This window comes from Eleutherodactylus coqui, chromosome 8 (assembly GCF_035609145.1).
Source record: "Eleutherodactylus coqui strain aEleCoq1 chromosome 8, aEleCoq1.hap1, whole genome shotgun sequence".
Classification (NCBI taxonomy): domain Eukaryota; kingdom Metazoa; phylum Chordata; class Amphibia; order Anura; family Eleutherodactylidae; genus Eleutherodactylus; species Eleutherodactylus coqui.
The window spans coordinates 87177550-87194011 of NC_089844.1; the positions used below are offsets into that span (position 1 = coordinate 87177550).

Below are 16462 nucleotides of genomic sequence, written 5' to 3' on the forward strand. Positions count from 1 at the left end.
GCTGCATGGGAAAAAATATGCATATTTAGCTCTCCTCCAGAAGAGTAATAACTCTCTAGTGCCATCTATAGGTAGCCACCCTGAAAGTCAATGTCTGTTCTATAAAAGAGCCTTAAAACATAACTGGGGGTATTATCCAAACCAGACACCGATCTGCACTTATTCAGGGCAGGGACCCCGAAACTACTGTCTACAGATGGGTATCTGGTTTGGCTATGTTTCAAGGCTCTTTTATGGGTCAGTCATTGACTTACAAGTTAACTACCTATAGGTGGCACTAAAGAGGCTGTTTTATTTCTTCTGGAAGAGAGCTAATTGGCATACTTCCATTGGATAATGATGCCTTATCTTTTTATCACATAAACCCAAAGACCATATATGACCACAGAGGAGACCTAAGTTGGTACATTTAATTAGGATCTGGACAACTCCTTTAAATATGTAGCGGGTGCTATAGTGTTGTGGATATTTACCTTGGCATGCTCTCGTACTTGAGAGTCTACATCTCCATAGTAGCAATAATCTTTAACTAATAACTAACCCATGATAAAGAAACATACTTTGCACACTGCTAATTTGCAAAAATGTCAGGAATTTGGCAGGGAAATTCAAAACATATTCTCACTTGCATCATTCTGAGGCAATCCTATGGAAAACAAAAGCAAAATTTGAGACTAGGAATGTGAAGGATTAGAGAGCTTGTCTTTAGATCTTTTTTCCACTTCGAGCTGTTATGAGGAGACTCAATTGCTATTGAACTTAATGGTTTATGTTTAGTGCAAATGGACTTTTCCTGCCCCGTGGTATTGATTCAGTTTTGTATCTATCTGGAGATCATAGAGTCTTTTGAAAAGCATGCTGAGTGTTCATAGACAATCTTTGATTCAGATACTTCGAATATTTAGAACAACTTTTTGTAAATAAAGTTGCACAGTGGTGATCAGTCATTGGACAAAAAGCAGCTCTCAATTTGGAGGACCTACCCTGCATTACACAGACAACCAACTGATATGAATGGGCACTGTGTAATACTTCATATTCCCTGTGGAGGTGCTGCAGGAAAACTGAACACCTACTGCCAAGTTTCACCGCAGATTACAGCTGATCACTGGGGGTCCTAGCTGGGGGAAGCTTTGTGATCAGCTTATAGTCAAGGGACTCTCTAACAAGCAGAGATTGTCTAAAGCTTAGGAAAAATATATAAATGTGACTTGCCGTATGAATCCTGCTACACGTCTGAGCTCCAGCAATGATCCTCTCCACCTTCAGTTGGTATACACCTGCAGCTTCACCGTCCAGACCCAAACGGCAATACAAACACAGCATGAATATTCTCTTATTCTTCAAAAGAAGATCATGAAGCCGATGTATAATAAAAAGGACATGCTTTTCTTTATTTAATCCGTGCCATTACATGTCCATATTAAAATACAGCCAGAGGAGCGGTTTCAGCCCTTAAACAGAGCCTTGAACCATTTAACCCTTTCCAATCCATTTTTCCCTGTCACCCGCACTCTCCCCAGCTCTTATTTATTTTGGGAGGGAAAGCTCTTTGTAGATTCCTTGGAATTACTCATCAGACACACATAAAGATAAGCTGTCATGATGATTTTATTAGCAATTTTTTGAAAACCAAATGGGAGTTGATATGTATAATATATATGTTTATTACAATATGCAGGAGAGAGGTCCAACAGCGGACCTCTCTCCTGCATGGTGTAATGTGCATATGCAGAAGGACTGCCTGATGACGGACCTCTCCTCTGCATAGTGTTAGAAACCTGTGTCGGAACGAAGTCCGACACTAGATTGGAAAGTGTTATGGGTGTGTTCACATGTGCAGATTTTGCTCAAGTTTTTTTATGTGGTCTTTAAAGCCAAAGTCAGGTGTGGATCATAAAAGAGGAGAAAGAGTAAAGAATGGATATTACTTCTCCTTTTTTTTGGATCCACTCCTGGTTTTGGCTTCAAAAACGGCAACAAAAACTGCACATATGAACACAGCCTAACAGATACCATTAGCTGCTGAACCACATTTGCTTGGTGAGTTAACATTAGCACACAGAAGCTGATACCTTGGTCAGTTTAGATGGTTGCTAGGCCGATGTTCATTTAAAGGCATTCTGTTCCGTAAGGACTTTTGAAGGAATATCAGCTTTGTGCTACATTGATGGATATTCCCAGTAATTATTTACTTGTTAAACAAACTGCAGTATTTTCGGCTTATTTCAATAAAATAGTTTTTAAATTCTTTTTTATACACATAGACATTGATGCTTCATTAATGACATTGATGTAGTAAATGCTGAATATTGACCTACACCTCAGTGTTCATTAGCACATCTTCATCAAGCACTGGTTAGTGGACTTGGCATAAACAAAGTAATTTAGTAGTCAGAATAATTTCAGTAACCAGGTAAGATTTATCTCCAATGACATCCAATACAAATTACATACAACCTGCAGGTCACAATAGTGATTTTTGGATTGTCGGCTCCTGGCTCCGGCATACTGTCCACTTTTAATACAAATATGGGCAAAGTTAACTTAACTGTGATAACTTTTTGTGACACTTACCTATTCCTCTCCCATCAGTCTTCTCCCTGCCAATCTTCTCCTTTCTCCAGCAGTCTCCCCGGGTTACCTCACCGCAAGCCGGCTGATTTTTCTTCTTTCGGTGACAAAGCGTCCATTCTCTGCAGTCTTCTTCCTGCAGGGCAATGTATGCTATGTCTCTAGTGACATAGCGTTCAAAGCCTAGCAGGGAGTGCCGAGCTATCGCTGGTACTTCACATGCGCACTGTCTCTCTGCAACAGTATAGGAACGTTCACAGTGAGACTGCGCGCATACAGTCTCGGTAATAGATCAGCATTTCTTTCTAGGCAGTATAGGCTACGTCACTAGTGAATAACTTATACTGACCTGCCGGAAGAAGTCTGCAGAGAATGGACGCTCCATTACATGAAGGAGAGGATCCGTCCGGCTTGTGATGAGGTGACTCGGGGGACTGGAGAAGATCAGTGAGGGGAAGATGCGGTAGGAAGACTGCCTGGGGAGGAATGGGTAAGTATTGATTTTTTTTTTTAAATGGCAAAACCACTTTAAGCTGAAGTGAAACTGTCACCAGGTTCATGCTGCCCAAACCACGGTCAGTATGGATCTGGGACAGATCTTCACGTGCCGGCATGTAAGTGTTCTTTTGAAACACAGTGGCATTTCAGAATAAATACACTTTCAAGTTTGACTCAGTAGGGAGCTCTTGAGTCCAGAAGCAGGTTGGGCCGGCCTCTCCCCACCCACATCATGATGACTGACAGCTCCCTCCCTATACACAAGCAGAGTTGTCAGTCTACAGGATCGGGGCGAGGAGAAGCCGCTGCAGCCTCTTCAACTTGAGAGCTCTTTTCCAAGTCAAACTTCAAAGTATGTTGTTTCTGGAAGGCTGCAGTGTTTCGGATAAACACTTACATGGGGGCACTGTGCAGATCTGTCCCAGGTTTATACTGCCCGTGGTTCAGGCAGCATGAACCTAGTGATACGTTACTTTTAAACTATGCTATATCTCAACGTTCTCAAAGATTTTCATGCCAGACCCAGAAAAGTATACAGGAATGTCCTTACCATTGATGGTAACATATACATATATAAATCCATAATAATGCAGTGATTATATTACCATTACTTCTGTCTTCCTGGACTGGAGTCATAGTTTATAGTCATTGAAGTTATGCGTTTTTTTCCTAGGCTTATATGAGTTAACTCCAAGTTCTGTAGCTTCTTCTGATGTTCTAAAGACTGATAGGTGAGTTAGTTTTTTATGAAGTTGCTCTCAGAATTTACACGTAAGATAGGGAAATTATTTTGGGATGCTAAAGGTCCGTGCACATGGCATTCCTGCATGCATGAACCTTGTACGGTGGCGCATGGAGTCCCTACCGGTCTGCATTACAAACCTGCAGGCTATCCTTGTGCCATGTACTGCATTTTCCCCCTAGAATCAATGTTTCTAAAGTGGAACATTCTCAGTGTATGGACTGTATAGATCCATACAGAGGCGGAACCTGAAGCTCCTGGCCCCCGGTGCAAAATCTGTAACAAGGCCCCAAGTATAATGCTTTATTCATAGTACTGGGCTCCCTATATAGAGAAGAGACCTTATGGGCCTCCTAAAGCTCCTAGGCCTGGATTCAACCGCATTCTCTGCATCCTCTATAGTTACGCCTCTGGATCCCATACCAGGCTACAGGTATGATCACCATATTTGTCGTGGCGCGTTACAGCCACAGCTCTCCCGTTATCAGAGCCATAGCCAGGCACTGTCTTTCCTCTTGCCCTACATGCCTGGCTCTGTCCACTCCACACTCTGATCCCTCATATATGCCCCTGTCCTCTGTCTTAGAGGGCCACTCCCTATTCCATCTTCCACCAATCCCTGCACACCTCTGCCTATAATAGGCATCCTCCCCCCAATAAAGGATGCCTAAGCAGTCTGTCTTCATTAACCATTGTGACAAAGCCTTAGTTTGTGCTTTCCAGTTTTGGACTTCTGCTGTGACTCTCAACTATTTTGAACTCTGTGCTCCGTGACCTCGGCTCTGTTTTTTGGACTATGCTAGCGCTCGCTGCCTGCCTGGACTCTCTGCCTGGATCTCGATTCTGCGCCTCTGCCACCAGCCCAGACCTTCGCTTGTCAAATCACTACATTTCTGTACACACCATCAGATACAGTGCCTCTGTCTTGCTTAGTGTCAACCAGGACTATTTGTATGAGCAATGGCCTATGGTTCCTGCAAAGACTGTATCCTATTTAGAGGGGTCAAAGTTGAAAACTGGGGTTCCCCACTTGCTGCCTGTACGGATAGCAGAAAGCCAAACCAATGTGTAGCAAGATAGGTTCACATTCACCTGCCTGGCAATATGGATCTGCAGTATGACCATGTGCATAAGAACTCATCGAGATAAAGACTCACTTGGTGCTGTAGAATAAAGTATATATTGGATATTATTACATATATGGTTCTCCATTGGTCGTTTCTGCATTCCTAAATATACGATATACATTGAGATGTTGAAGTTTATAGTTCTTTTGGACTATTTGCATTGTTAGTTTGTCTGAGAGGGTGTTGTCTGTGAGAAGCTTCTGCAGTGATTCACTTGAGTGAAGACATACAGTTCCCTGTACATTTGGGCAGGTCACTTACCTTGTTTATTACATAAGTATTTGCCATTCAGCCCAGAGCCGTAGACATGAACTGACATAAATCCAGAGGGAGCCGCATTAATGCCTGTGAAGCATAATTGCAAAGTGCTTTAGTAAACGGAAGACGGTATATAAATACTAAATATTATTACTATTAATAGGTGCGTGGACTGTTAAGTCAAAGCTAAATCACAGCGCATACTCCCGCTGTCAAGCTGTCGCTGCACGGGGACCTTTTGTTCGGCTTCTACGGTATATCAAGAAGGTGTTTTTTTTTTTCTTCTAATACCAATTTTGATTTTTGAAGGGTGTAGAAGCAATTATTTTTCTATCAGTGATTCTCAAAGCATGTAGAGCACAGAGAAACGCTGCTAATTCGTAGGTATGGCCTCAGAAACAGGAAACGTTCTTTGTTGTGCTTTCCTTAAGTAGGACAATAGCTACAAAGATATTTCACAACTTAACTGTAAAACTGACACTTTTTTTTAATATTTCATTTGGCATAGAGACACATCAACCGTTTGCCGGGAAAGGGTGTGGGGGAATTGTTGCAGCATGTGTAGAATAAAAAAAAGATAATTCAAGCCACTTACTAAATATACAGGTTACTAGGGGCATGTAGTAAGACGAAAGGTCATAGAGCAGGGGGGTGCAAGCTTTCGGCACGCATCGGAAGAAGAAGAGTTGTCTTGGGCAACACATTAAATACACAAACACTAACGAAAGCTGATAAGCAAAAAAAAAAACGTCTGCGTATCATTTTTGTCATATCCGCCACCACAGATAAGCAAAAAAGGCCTCACATTATCTTAATTATGCAGCAGCCCGTTCGGAGAGTCTTTTAAAATCGTTAATCAGGTGCCAAGTTTGAGAACAGTGCTATAGAAAATGTACATATCTAAGTTATGTCATTGATGGGTTTTTAAATATTTTTTACTGTAAAAGTAAGAGGGCAACATATAACTTGTGGGTTGTTGTATGAGAGAAACACTCCAAACAACCCCCATTGTCCTTCACTGTCCCCCCAAATAACCCCCATTGACTGCCACATAATTCCCACCGCCAAGCCATGAGGACTCAGAGCCCACTTCTGAATGCAAGCCTGAACACAGAAACCTGTCCAGGCTCACATGCAGTTCACGGCCACTGGCCTATTTTTGACACCAGGGAAGGGACATACAGCATTAGCTGGCCACAATCAGACCACGGCGTCTTGTCCTCATCCCGATACTGGATAGAAGCAGTCAGAACTCAGGAGTACTGAAAGGAAAATTGCCACTACAGGCTGCCCGCTGAATCAAGAGTGACTGAGTCAGGCAGTCACAGAGCTGCAAGTGCCGCCCATTGCCTCGTCATCTGCATGAGCCTGTCTTTAAGTGGAAGTTGACAGCCTACCACTGCCAGGTACCGCCAGTGGCCTTGCCTCCTCCAGATTCAGCCTGCGCATGCCCCCCTCCCCTTATGAGTTCGTTGTGGTTGCGCACACTGTGACTGTAAGCATTATGCCCCTTCCCATAATAATCAAATAAGAATGCTTACCCACCTTGCCAAGTCACCACGAGTGTAAAAAAAAATCTTATAATGTTTTAGGTAAGTTTACGATTTTGTGTAAGGTTACATTCATAGCGATTCTAGGCTGCACGCCGGCTGCGGGTTGGACACTCCTCTCATAGAGGTTCTTGAAATGGAGCATGTCTACTGTTAGTCTACTCACCTCTATGGGGCCATTCGAGATAGCCAGGTATAGTGCTCTGCTATCTCTGACAATCCCATATAAATGGCCAGTGGGGGTCCCAATGGTTGGACCCCATCATTCAGACATTTATCTCTTAGGCTATATTTACACGGGTAAGGGCAATTTCAATCATTAAAAAACTGACCGATATTACTGGGAGCGTATATGTGTTTTACATGCATTCTGGTTTTCTTTAATATACCACTGACTTGAATGGACAATTCTGGTCTGAGAATTGCGCCAGAATAGGACATGCTGAGATTTTTTTTTTTTTTGCATGGACAATTAGTTCATGAAAAAATGTTGCATGTGAATACGCACATTGACGTTAATGGGTTCTTTCTGAGTTCTATCAGTTTCAAACATGGACAGAACTGAGGCGTTAATATCGCCCTTTTAAATAAGCCCTTATCTTGTGCATCGGGATAAGATGAAAACTTGGCACAACCCCCTTAATGAATTTCTAGCTCATAGCTTACTGTTCGATTTATAAACTATTACCCTAGAGAATACTTCAGTGCTTTGAGTATCTTCTAGTAGGTTTCATAATTTCTGTGATGTTGTTGGTTTGCATTACGTGGGCCATACATATGAGAAAACCTGGCTGGACACATGTTTTACTCACTTTTACATAAACATGCATGCTTTGCTCAGCAAAGATGGGTCATTGGGCAATCCTAACAAAATGTATGGTCAGCCATAAAGGGTAACTGTCATTTCATTTCATTTTTTTATGCAAAGAATAGACAATTGTAAGAATTTTAGTAATATGTCTATTTAGCCTATTCTGGACACTTTTTATAGAAAACCTCTATGCAGCTAGGAAAAACCATTACTAGGGAAATCCATATTCCACTATACAGCTGTCGCATGCTCCACGCCGGACCCCATGCACTGTCTGTGTCTCAGTGCATTGGGTCATAAAATACACCCCATGCACTGGGGTCCAGAAGGGAGCAGGCGCAATTGGAAGAGGAGAAGCTGTCTGCACAATAGAGCGGCTTCTCCTCACACAGTGACGTACACATTTGACATGAGGCAGAAGCCTTGTAAAACTAAGTTGTGGTGGGAAAATGTATATAAACTGATAAAAGAAGTGCAGCAATTCATAAATTGTTATGTGGGAACTGTGACTGCACTAGACATGACAGTGCAGAAGAAAGCTCCGTATTCAGCTATACAGTAACTTAATACAGATTTCTCTAGCAATGGCTTCTTCTAGCTGCATAGAAGTTTTCTATAAAAAGTGTAAAGAAAAGGCTGATTAAGACTTGTTGTAAAAATGCTTATAATTGCCTATTCTGTACATTAAAAAAAATGAAATGACAGTTACACTTTAAATGAATCTTCACATTCTGACTTCTCCAATGAAGATCCCCACCGTTCGCAGCTAGCGTCAGAATTCTGGCTATATTCGCACCATGGTGTACATGCCAGATTTGTGATTTCTTTTTTTTATATTTTATGTGCTTCACTAGACCGTTTTGAAAACTGTCTAGAAAAGTGGGCTTGGCTCAGAGGAGTCGGAAAACGCACCAAAATACTTCAAAGTAAGTCAACCAAGAAGTGGCATAAGGAAGAGAAAAGTACGCCAAATCTATCACACAGCGTGAACCACCTTGATAAATTCTGCCTGCATGGTCTAGTTTTATCCTGTCTAAATTCAAGACAGTAATACTAAAAAATCTTCCCCAATGTTTTAGTAACCCTTTCTATTTCAAAACTCTTCTCATTGCCTCCGAATCATTTCCTAAAACGGCTTCCTTAAAAAAAAGTGTATTAATTTGCCTCTTACTTTTACAGCAGAGGTATACAGTAGGTTACGGTGTTACTCTTACAGCCCATATAAACCCCTGGAATAGTTTATCTGATTGTCTGCGATGTTTTATGATGTTTTCATATGACAACATCCAGTCCAGTTCCTGACACCAAACTTCCCAGAGTACAAATCACTGTTACATTCTAGTCTGCTCTGCGCAGAAAATGAGAACTGAAGATGAAGGGGGTGCTGGGAGATGTGAGCTCCGAGTGTCGTAAGATTGATTCACAAATAGGATGATTTCTGTGTTTGTTCACTATTTGTTTACTAGTAAGGACACCTCTTGTCTACGTTTATACCATCTATTAGCTGGCTTAGTTTTACAAGCCCAAATTTTGGGACATGATGGTGCATTTAGGCTACATGCCCTTTGACACCTGTCCACATCTCTTCTCACAAAGCCATGCCTCTTTCTTAGATTGAGCGCAAAAATTAACTAAAAGTGTCAAAAAGATGCAGTGCAAAGCATGTAAGACAGGTTTTTTTTTTGCCCTAAAAAACTGGTGCATTTGCAATAGTTAGGCTAATTTCACCCGATGAGTGCAATATCGGGCTGTGAAACTCGGGCTGATATCGCGCTCGCCAAATGCAATGTCCTCGCGGATGTGAGGCTTTTTTGCCTTCAAACCGCCTCACATCACTTCAGGGAAGTAGCGATCACCGCACTGTTTTCAAGGGGTAAACTTCGCATCACACTTGCGTGCACCTTGATGCGCCAGCCTCATTGAAAACAATGGGTGATGTGAGGCCTTCTGAGGGAACACCCAAAGATAGGACACGCTACGATTTTTTTTTTCCAGCACCGCGATGTGGAATAAAAAAATCACTCCTGTGTATGACCACATTAAAAAAAAACTATTAGTAATATAGTGCGAATAAAACTACTAGCCCCATAGCAGCCAATCAGATCCCAGCAATCATCGTGCAATAAGACTGACAAGCATGTATGCAGGTGGTTGCTATTGGTATCTGGACCCTCAATAAGGCCCGGCTCACACGAACGGGTCGGATTTCCGCAGTGGAAGATCTGCAATCCTTTGCGGAAAATAATTGCGAATGATCGTGGGTGCGTACAGTTTTCTGCGCGGATGTACGTGCATGCACAGCGTAACGTCCATGCGGAAGAAAGATCTCTCTCTCCCCTCCAGGCGGCTTTTCTATCTATTCTTCTATCACGTTATGAGCGTTTGTGCCACTTATACGCTATTCGCTCACATCTATACACCTCTATAAGGCCATCCGTGCACAATCTGCATTAAAATAGAGGATGCTGCAATTTTTCTTCTGCTTGCGGAATATGCAATTTCTTTCCGCGAGTATGAAGGAAAATTTGAAAATACATGTCTTTCAATGCCCACGTTTCACCGCGGATGGCAACCGCGGAATCCGCAATTCAAATCCGTTCGTGTGAGACCGGCCTAACTCTCCCATCTCTGCAATAGTTTTATTACATGTAACAATGAAAATTAGGAAGTGTCGTTACCATCACTCTTCATATTACCCGTTCTAACGAAGGAGACGTGCTAGCGTTCTGCTGCGAATTGTGCAACATATGTTCAGTGCTGTTGGGGTGTTGTGCAAATATTTTCATACCTTACAAATATATTAGATTGACTTAAATCTTTCAGGAAGTTGACAAATGCTCACATACAGTAGAGGTTTATCTAGTTCTTCCCTAAAGAAGACAGTCAATGAGTTTCTTCTCCCTGCTCTCTCTCTCTTAGAGAAGGGGGTACAGCCCTGCTCCCCTGAACAGGACAGATTTGAAGCTCCTGCACTGAACTCATGAACATGTCTGCAATGCTCATGTAGGATTATCATGATACAGTAAGTATCATTTGATTTTCAACAGTTCGTTACTGATCGTAAATGCTGCATATCAGTAGGAAATAGCAAAAAATATAAAATCTGCAAGTTAACTTTATTCAATCTTTTGCTGTTTCTTTTCTTTTTTTTAAAACTTTTTTTGTGCCTCCAACATACATATAAGGGTTTCCAGTGCATTATGGTGCTGCACTACTTTACATTCTTTCGTTCTTCGCTCCTTCTGGATGTCTCCCCCTCTTCCTTTCTGTACATTGGCCATTGCTCTGATTCTTCTTGATAAAGATTAGTTTATTGTACGGTGGACTTGTCATGTATGGACTGGTGGCCTAACAAGTAGAGCTTTTGTCTTGGAGCAACAAAGACCTGGAGGAGCCATTCAGAGAGTACATGTGGCATGTAGAGACGGTGAAGTGACTGTTTTGTCCTGTACTACAGAGAGAATACTGGTGGATTTCCCGTCCAATTGTATAATGTTCTGCAACTTATTAATAAACGTTTTGCTTTAATTCCGAATAGTTTTTAAGATCTCCGTCTTCTGTTAGTAAAAAGAGGCTTTTTTGTTACATTTGCTAAACCAATCCTAATACACAGCTTTTTTAGTTTGCATTTAGTTATGTCACCATTCAATTAGTTTAAATATTACAAAAATAAGCCCATACTCACCGCCTTTAGTGCATAGGAAGTAACCTGGGAGCAGCCAATAAACGGCCTTCCAAAGTCGCTTCCTCCCCTGACACTAATTGCTATTCTCAGAGATTAGAGTAAGTGCTATGTTGGGAGATGTGGTCTGTCCTCTCTGAACCAATTCTCACTTTTTACAAGAGTCTTGATGTTTTGGAAAGTTTAGGAGATCCTTCATTTTTCCAGGAGATCCCCCAAAGAATCCAGAAGAATTGGCCAGTGTGTACTTTTATATTTACAGCTTCAGGGATCATGGACACTGCATTGAGGCCTCCACATCTGGTACAGTGACACATGCGGGCCCTATGGGTCTTTATTACATGCCATGTGCCATTTTAAGGGAGTTATCCCAATAAAAAAGATTTTCATTGCTTATCCATAGGATAGCTATAAAAGCCTGATCAGTGGGGATCTCACCGCTGAGACCTTTGCTAATCCCAGGGCTCCCATGTCACTGCGGACTTGCTGTACTCACCCGCAGTGATGTCAGACAGAATGGAGAACCGGTCACGCATGCATAGCGCCACTCCGTTACGCGCTCAACTATCAGCCCCTTTGAAGATGAATGACGCGGCACCGTTTATACGAGACTGATGCTCCATTCACTCTCTTCCTCACTGCAGCGAGCCTGCAGTGAGAGGAACGGGTTAACAGTGCCCCCATTCATGGGATCGATGGGAGTCTGAGTCATGAGAACCCACCAATCAGACTTAACCCCTTTAGGCCTTATGTCCACCGGTGGATTTGATGAATCCGCACGGGTCACCTGCTCGGAAGATCCGCAATTCAAAGTGCCCATAGGGAAGCATTGGCATTTGCAACTGAATTTAAGCATGTGGATATTGATTTGTGGACCGTTTGGTGCAGAAAACAAATCGCAGCATGCCCGATTTCAGTGGGGATTCTGTGCGGACGGGCCCAATAGAAATCAATGGGGGCCAATTGCGGATGCACTGTGGATTTGGAGGTTAAAATTAATTAGGGAGGTGAGGAAAAGGCCAGGAGGTGGAGTTGTGGATTTTTTTCCGCGTGGGAAAACCATTACATCCGCAATCTTTTGCAAATGATTTCTACTACTGCGGAAATCCACATATGGAATCTGATCCGCCCATGGACATGAGACCTTAGGCCGAATGCACACGGCCAGGTTGGATTCTGACTGCGAGATCCTGCATCGGAACCAGACCCTGTGCCACCGCGGTGACCACCGCATACCTGTCAATTGTCTTCTTCACTGTGCTGCAGGTGAGCCGGCTGGCATGCTGCTGCACATGTGCAGTGCAGAGAATGACGCACCGGTGATGACATGGATCCGTAGCAAATCACAGCGGGACAAATGGCTTCCATTCACCGCAATGAAATCCGTCCGTGCGAGGCTCGCACTTGAATAGGACTTCCTGCGATCTTCCCTCCGCAAGCGGAAAATCGCAGTTGGTTTCCACTCGTTGGCATGGAAAAGCATTTTGCATAGCATATCTATGGGCAGTATTGGCTGCCAGATCCCGCAGTGCAAATACACCCGTGTGCATTGGGCCTAAATCTGCTTTCCTGGACAGTTGTTGTTGGGGAGAAGCATAATACAGCATTTGACAGACCATGTAACTGTCTTTTGTCTCATGGCTTAATGACATTGTAGGGGCATGCATATCTGGGTATGTGCACCTCATGATGGGTATGTACAACACAGATCCATAGACAGCCACTTGTATGGTGTTTTTCAAGTAATAGATAAATTAGCATGTCATAGAAAATAGGGCAGCTCTGTTCTGCGGGCCTGTCTCCGTGTTAGCTCGCAGTATGATTTTTCATCCGGCTCTCTGTATACAATATGCACATTTATAATTCATACATGGTAGTACTCTTTGAGGTCGGCTGGTTCACAAGCGGATCGTCCATCAATAGAGCATTAAGTACTAAGCAAAGAATGGATTTTACATTCCTCGCAAAGGTTTTTGAGAACTACCAAATATTTTTCTTGCAATTGTCTGGAAATACATTGTCTGGAAATCAGTTAAAGCTGTCAACTTCCTGCAACGTTTAACTTATGCAATAGAAAACTTTAATTTCTGTCCTCAGATTAACTCTGCTCTTCCACAACACTGCACAAGCTATGGGGAGGAACGCGCGGGGCTGCACGTCCTAAAATAATTGTCTGCGTTTGTTCTAGGCCAAATGTACAGTAATTTAGCATCTCCGTGATTCTAGCGTTACAGAATTTGGTCAGATCTTAAAGGGAACCTGTCACATAGTTTATGGTGCTGAGGGGACGGGACAGATGCCCTTTAAATCTAACCCCAAACCTCAAACCTAAATTTCAGTCAGTATGACCATAACTTTTTCCCCATATCATTCTCCCACATCGCAGCATTCATCACTGTTAGTATTCATGGGGTCAGTATTTAGTCTGTTGTCTTCTTAGCTTGTAATTGGTACCAATTTGTTTGAGTGCGGAAGCTTCTGTGGTACATCCAGTGCTTCTACAGCAAACTTGGTAAAAACCACTGAGAGCACACATCTGCCATCAACTTTAAAGGGGAATTCAGGGACTTTTAAAAAACTTTTTCTATTCATGACAAGCGAGAACTCGCCACTTGAATCCCCACTGGTCAGCCGATTCCCATTGCCATTGTCACTGTAGTCAGCACAGGAAGCAGAAAGCGCGGTCCATAGCACAGTGGCCTGGGTTGGTACTGTAGTGCAAATCCCATTGAAGCTGCGCCTTCAATACCAACCTGGACTGCTGCGCTTATGGTCAGCCCTTTCTGCTTCCTCTGCTGACTGCAGTAATAGCGGCCTGGGAATCAGCAGATTGGCAGGGACCTGAGCAGTGGCTCAAAAGTAAAAGCGATTCATTCATACAAGAAGTGACACACAACAGCCGTAGAGAAGAACTCTTCAAGTTTTTCATGCACCTTACATATGTTCAAGTGTGCACTACTGGTGACATGACAGATGTCAAGTCAGTAGTCCGGTTCTGCCTAGATACATCCCTGCATATTGTCTGTTATCGAGTCCACTGCACCGGAGATACGTTGTTTTAGGTCGTCTTGACATCTGTTGTGTCACCAGCAGTACCCGCAATGAACTTCCGTAAGATGCATTAAAACTTAAGAGTTCTTATATCTTTTTATGTCATTCTGGCTATTGTGTATCACTTCACCTATGAAGAAATCAGCATTTCTTTTGCACCATTCTGTACATTGTATTATGCCTAGCGCAGGGTCTGATGGGGTGAAGCATGGGTCAGGAGGGGTGTTGTGTTTCCCTAAGGAGATTTTCCAGAAGGTGTGTGGAGACATCTAGGAGGTGAGTGGGTTGGGGGGGGGGGCATTGTCGCTGCCCAAGGAGAGCACTCAAAAGTAATGTGCAGACTCCTAGAAAGTGAATGTGTAGACTTATAAGGTCATGCAGGTTCCTCTCGATAATTTATGCAAATAGGTAAGATGGAACAATACCTCTGCAGCGCCACCTATTGGATGGCAGCATTCCTTCACATCAATGTGACTTTAACAAGTTTTAACAATGATTGGGAATATGAAACCAAGCCAGAAAACCATAGCATGACACGCGGTTTCTCTCAGGTATTATCTGAATAACACAATATCAGTTTTGCATAGTGTTTCCCTTTAACATACACACATCAATATACCGCATCGGATTGTGTCTGCAGTGTATAGTTAGAACAAATGCCCGGATTACTTGTATTGACCACGCTAAATGTGGGCATCTGTGCTTTAAATTGGGTCTATGCAACATTTCTTTTTGCAACTTTTCTTAATGATTCTTTAATTTTTCAATCGTTTTGATAAATCAGGACAATTTTACAATACGTAATGTGATAACACCAGGGTTTTAGAAAGCTTGCTGGCGGGAGAATACAAGCAAGGAGTAGTGGATTATTCAATGCCTACAAGGCTCTCCTGACTAGTGGTCACTAAGAGGCTTTACTGTGCCAGCCAGTGTTGTGCCTTGGGGGCTTAACGGGTTTAACTCCTTCCCTGTAACCTTTACTGGAAAACACCAGAGACAAAGATCTTATCCTGAAAAATAGGACAATGCAGCCATCTTTCTAATTAGTCTTAATTATAACACTGCTGTAAGCATACAATGGAGTCTGCAGAGTTTCTGTGCCCTCGGGCGATGAAGAGAATAACAATGTGCGTTTAACTCGCAACATTTTTTTTTGTGCTAGCTATGTGGATGTATATTTTGCTGGATCAGACTATTGACATGACCTAAAGTAGGCGTAGATGTAAAGATCCACCAGCTGGGTCTTCTATTTATCCAGTATTAGGAGCCTCTGAGTGATCCTGCCATAAATGCAAATGTTTTTTATGTTTAAACTGTTTCTTAAAGTTTTGCAAATTAAATATACATTTTCCAAAAAGTCTCGCAGGACCATATAATGAGGTAGAAAAATAAACACATAACCGTTACATAAGTAACTTCGAACTATCCCTTGTGGGTTACTACCTTTTACTTTCGGAAATGCAAATGTTTTTTGATACAATTGGGATGATTTTCCCATAAAGAAAATGTGTACATTTTTGCATTCCCTACATGGGAAATTCTCTGTTTATAGACAAGGATTGTGAAAGTCTTCTTGAGAACTGAAATGATGAGCAGGGCAATACAGGATCTTCATTTGGAGTGCTGCCTGGATTACTAGTTTTTCATATGTTTAAGCGACCTTCCACAGTGGTGGAATTAGCCTGCAAGACGCACCGCCACATGCGTAAATTCTGCATCAAAATGCGGAACGAACTGCCTCTTTATTGTGAATGGAGGCAGGCGGGATGGAACGATCTTCGTTCCATCTCCATTCATTCAGCAATGCTCGTTACTGTGCAAAAGCACAAGAGCGATCATCTCTGGGACGATCTGCTGGGCCTCTGCACCTGACGGGTCATCCTGTTTAAAAGTCCCCTTAGGCCTCTTTCGCACGGGCTACAAAATCGTGAGATTTTGTAGCGAAGCAATGCATGTATGTGAAGCCCATGGTTTCCAATGGGTTTTTTCACATGAGATGGTTTGTAGCCTATAAGAAGCCATTGGAAACCATGGGCTTCACATACATGCATTGCATCGTTACAAAATCTTGCGATTTTGTAGCCCGTGTGAAAGAGGCCGTTAGACGTGCGGATTTTGGTGCGGAGGTCCACAGCAAGAGCTTGAGCTGTGTTTTGGGGTACATCCTGG

General features: G+C 42.6%; 1 protein-coding gene across 19 annotated transcripts in view; it reads left to right on the top strand.

The window, feature by feature from the left end:
- The window catches only part of BAZ2B (bromodomain adjacent to zinc finger domain 2B), a 319623-nt gene that overhangs the window by 149874 nt on the left and 153287 nt on the right, over positions 1 to 16462 (top strand). For 2 of the 19 annotated variants that reach the window (XM_066575966.1, XM_066575968.1), the window contains one exon: positions 10480 to 10582. The exons of the other annotated variants lie outside the window; for them this stretch is intronic. The gene's annotated coding sequence lies outside the window, so the exon portion shown is untranslated. The remainder of the gene's footprint in view (positions 1 to 10479; positions 10583 to 16462) is intronic. 19 annotated transcript variants of the gene reach the window in all.